Here is a 5,194-nt window from a genome sequence, read left to right on the forward strand (position 1 = left end):
TGCAGGAGGCAGCAGATCAATGATTCTCTCTCATCATTGATGTTTCTACCTCTCTCTCTCTCCCTCTCCCTTCCTCTCTGACATCAATAAAAAATATATTTTAAAAAAAGAAAAACAAAGGTGTGCAAAAACAAACAACTCAAATTAAAACACACACAACAACAACAACAACAAAATGCTCTGCTTTGTGAACATCCTTTAGCTCTGGAACTGGTGGTCAAAGGGTGTGTAAATTTTTGGACTTTTGCTACACCCTGCCAGAAATCCCTCCAGAGAATTTGTATCAGTTTACATTCCCCCACATCACTGTGTCAAAATGCCTTTTTCATAAAATCTTGAGTTTTTCTTAAGATTGATTAATTTGATGGGTGGAAAGCGCTATCTCATAGTGGTTGACAAATTGCTTTTCAGATGTAAAAAACAAGAGTCTAACAAAACCAACTCACATATTTTAAAGATGAAGATCCCAAGATTTAGAGAGATTAGGTGACTTGGCCAATTCATCTAATTAGTGACACAGCCCAAATTCATATCCCAAGTATCCTAACTCTGGAATTCTTTCCATTATACCAATGCTGGAGAGGGAGAGTTAGCCTGGAGGTGAAACCACTCAGGGCCTATTTAATAACAAGGCTCAATTAGACCAGAGGCAATGTGTGGTTGAGGGAACAGTCAACGAAGAGAACTTTAATTAGTATCTGGCTAAGTCATCATCAGATAATGAGTACCAACACTCTCCATGTTAGCACCACCTACTGGTGACAATTTAAACTTCCACAGGATATCTCTGACATGGAAGGTAGGCTGGGGAAAACCACTAGGAACTGACTGGGTTAAATTGTCTTATTCTAGGAAGAAGGAAATAGAAAAAATTTCAGTATGGAGTCACTGAGTACTGAACCATTGGGACTCACACTGCTGCAGTCTCCTGAACTGCTGAATGAAGTTCCAGTTTCCTGTAGTGGCAAAGTCAGTTTCCTGTTCGTTCCTATTGTTTACATAGAATATAACTTTTTTCATTGTTCAATAACCTACTTTCTAGTTTAAGCCCATATTCTGCTAGTGGCAGGAAACTTAATATATAGGGACTTCCAGAGAAAAATCATTCGCTTTGGTGTTTACTCAGTCATTTTGTGTTTTAGTCACTTAATTCAGCATGTCAGTCCCTTCCCTTCTTCCTGGAGTTGCAGCTAAGATTCCTGGAAGCTTAGGATTGTTTAAATGTAGAAAATGGGGCTGCACGGGGGTGAGGAAGGGAGGTGTGGTCTGGTCCACAGGCATCTTTAGTCTGATGCAGATCTAGTCTTGGCTGTTGGCATCTTTTCATCCTGGCACCCAATGGCCGTACTTGGTATTCTGCTCAGGTCTCAGTTGCTAGGGAGTCTTCCATCTCAAATGTATACTCCTTGTCCCAACTTCAAGGCCTGCTCAGGTCCTCGGATCCTCCTTTAGCCATTTTGGGCCCATCTGGGGGAGGGTGGAGAGCAAGGGACATATTCAGGTGTTCTCCTTCACATTTCTGGTTGTGGGAAAACCACAGGGCTTTCTCAGGGCCCTTCGGCCTCCCGCCTTTTCCCTGTCTTTCCCACTATTGCTTAGCATAGAAAATAGGTGTTGGCAAACTATGCCCTGGTCAGGGCCAGACAGTAAATATTTTTGGCAATTCCTCCACTCTGCTATTGTAATACAAGAGCAGCCACAGACAATTTGTGAACCAATGGGCATGGCTCTGTTCCAATAAGGTTTCATTTATAAAAATGGTAGCACTCTGAATTTGGCCCTGGGGCAGTAGCTTCTGACTGCTGACAATCCTCTGTGAGGACCCCCTAACTTCTGGAATCTCTCAGAGAACAAGGCACAGATTCTTTCAGGTCATGGTGTCCCTTAAATCTATCTTGGGAATGTATTACCCCCAACACCACCAAAGGTCACAAGTTGAGGAAAAAGGACCCCTCATGGATGTGTGACCTACCCCTGTTCTCTTAGCTCCTCTTTCGTTACCCAGAGCAACCATCCTCTCCTCTCTTTCCATTCTCTTGGGAGTTAGCCTTTAGATTGGATCACAACTAGCTCTTGCAAACCACAAACCTTCACTCTGGAGGCTCTAAACTCTGTAATAAGAGTCAAGAATCCTATCAGCTGAAGGTCAAGAACATGATGTTTTGTTCTCCATTTTCTTTATAATCCTTTTCTTCTCTGTGAGCCAGGGGTCCTCAAACTTTTTAAACAGGAGGCCAGTTCACTGTCCCTCAGACCGTTGGAAGGCCGGACTATAGTTTTAAAAAAAACTATGAACAAATTCCTATGCACACTGCACATATCTTATTTTGAAGTAAAAAAAACAAAACGGGAACAAATACAATATTTGTATTTGCATTTGGCCCGCGGGCCCGTAGTTTGAGGACCCCTGCTGTGAGCAGTCAGTGCTTCAAGTGACTAGGGATATTGGTAAATGACGTCTCCTCAACTCTTTCTAAGTTCTAGGCCTTGAATGACATAAACTCATACTCAAAGGGCAGCCAAAAATAAATGTTTTGACTAGAGTCTGTTCATCTGGGTTTATCTTATGAGGAACTGAGAATAATGTTGACCTGAGATTCTTTTTAAAAAAAAAGCCCTCCTTACATGAATAGAAATAGGTGCTTTTAGGGCCAAACAATTTAGAGCAGAGTTTTTCAAATTGCAGGTTGCATCCCATTAGGATGGGTTGGCCAACTTTTTCAGTAAAGGGACAAATAGTAAGTATTTTATACTTTGTGGGTCATACTCCACACGCAACCCAATACTCCCAACTACTCAACTCTGCCATTATAGTGTGAAAGTGATCATAGGAAACGCATAAACAAATGAGCATATGGTTCCAATAAGAGTTTATTTATGGACACTGAAATTTTAATTTCATATAATTTTCACGTGTCATAAATACCATACTCCTTTGATTTTTTCCCCCCCAACCATTTAGAAATGTGAAAACCATTCCTAACTCACACGCCACACAAAAACAGGTGGCTGGTTGTATTTGGCCCTTGGGCTGTAGTTTGCTGACCTTTGCATGAGGGGGTCAGGAAATCAATTAAGTGAGGCTGAATCAGGAATTTAAAAAAAAAATAGAATAAGGCAGAATGATTAAGATAGAAAGTGTTAGAGGGCATTGTACACAGAAAAGGTTTTGTGAAATATTTATTTCCATTAATTCATATATGTATGTGTGCATTGAATTGTCATGCAACATGTATTTCTTACTCTGGAATGTGTCTAAAAAAAAGTTTGAAAATCATCCATTTCTATAAATATTCCTTTCTGTTTGACATTTTTATCTCTGAAGAGTTATTCCTCTATTTATTCCACACATCTCAAGATTTGATGTTAGTATTAGCAGATAAAAATGCAGGACAGCAAGTTAAATTTAAATTTTAAATTAAAAAAAACAAATAAGGTTTTAGTATACATATATCCCATGCAATATTTGAAATATATTTATACTGAAAATATATATTTTTTAAATCTGAAATTCAAATTTAACTGGGAATCCTGTATTTTTTTTCTAAATCTGACAGCCTTTTTTGGTATATTAGAAATTGTTTTCATTATTACTGTAATGATCTTAAACTTAAGAAAGGGCAATCCAGTTCAGTTGGTAACTTAAGGAAAAAATCTTACATTTAAAAAATTCCTCCCATCTGCCAGGCTCTGTGCATGAGTACTAACCCTCAGTTCAGTGCTCTAAGGAAGAGACAGCTTTGTTTTTTACATTCTATCAATGCGGAAACCGAAATGCAGTTAGACCACAACTAAGGACAGAGCTTGGATAAAAGGATGGCTCTCCTGACTCCGATTCCTTGTTATCTCACCAGGTGGTTCTCAGAGGTGACCTGTATGGAAACGTCCCCACAACTTCTTGTCTCAGTAGTACCCCGAGGAAGACGAATGAGGACAGTGCGAGGTCCAGCCAGGGTACAGACAATAAGGGGTACCTTGTCTTTGGAGAACTTAAGTACCAGGTAAGGCAGATTAAAGTCTGTTTTTACTATTACTACACAATGCCAGTGATAAACTACCTGCCCTACTTCCCACCCTCCTCAATATGCCACTGCTGGAGACATGGTTGGTGCTTAGTGGATTTACTTTCCTCTTTCTTCCTTCTTTTCCCTTTCCTTCTCTCTACTCTGGGGCTGGCAAATTAGTTTCAAACCACTTGCCAACTCTAATTGGTGAAGGAAGCCTGGACTGTTGGGTTGAGAAGGATTCTGAAGCGGAGTCTTTGCTCAAAGCAAGAGTGCTCAGCTGGATCAGTGACGTCTGCCCTGGGAAGGGGAATGAGGAGGGGCAGCACTGATCCCATGTGTTTGCCATTCTCAAGGTAAACTCGGCAATCTCCAGGCAGCAAAGGACCATGCTGAGCAGCTACTAACTGTGGATCCAAAGCTTCCCACCACTTACAATGAGGGAAGAAGGAGAAAATGTCTGCCCATGGTATCACCTCCCCATCCCCACCAAACACACAGCTCCTGAGTAACCTGGAGCTGCATGCTGCGTGTACAGTGGAGGCATGAGCAGGGAAGTAGGGAAGGCACATGTTTGTTTGGGGCCAACAGCCATTAATATCTCCCTTCCCACATCCTCTCACCACCTTAAGCTTTTGCATGTGCCTCGTGCATAGTGTGTCCAGAGGCCTCTGTTCACACATGCCTTAGTGACATCAAGAAATGCCTTTTATCAATTCAGATGTGTCTATAGCTGAACACAGGGCTCAAAAGTAGGCTGAAGGCAAGACTTTCCATTCCTCTGTGTCCCCAAAGCCATTTCCTCTTGGACACAGCCTCCATCTTCCTTAAATTCCCAAACTGAGTAACTACTTGGAAGGCTTTCTTGGGTTTTTCATGTTAAAATGACTTTTCCAGCTGTAATTTTTCTTCAATCTGGAATTTTGCTCTTTCTGCTTCAACTCATTGTAAATCCAAGTGTAAAATCAGACATTATAAATAGCATTTGTGTACAGCAGGCGTTTGGGTGTGCCATGCTTTAACTTTGAAATAGTCTCTCATTTAGATGGCTCCATAATTTCTCTGTACCTCAGTTTGCCTCTCTGCCCCAGAAATTAAAGGGAATAAGAGGAAGGCCATGGGCAGGTTTTCAGATGGAAGGAGTTGGTAAGTTTAAGAAAGCCTTCAAGGTCAAAGAGAAGGAAGGTTCA

The sequence above is a fragment of the Myotis brandtii genome, unplaced genomic scaffold, assembly GCF_000412655.1.
Source record: "Myotis brandtii unplaced genomic scaffold, ASM41265v1 scaffold525, whole genome shotgun sequence".
Lineage (NCBI taxonomy): Eukaryota > Metazoa > Chordata > Mammalia > Chiroptera > Vespertilionidae > Myotis > Myotis brandtii.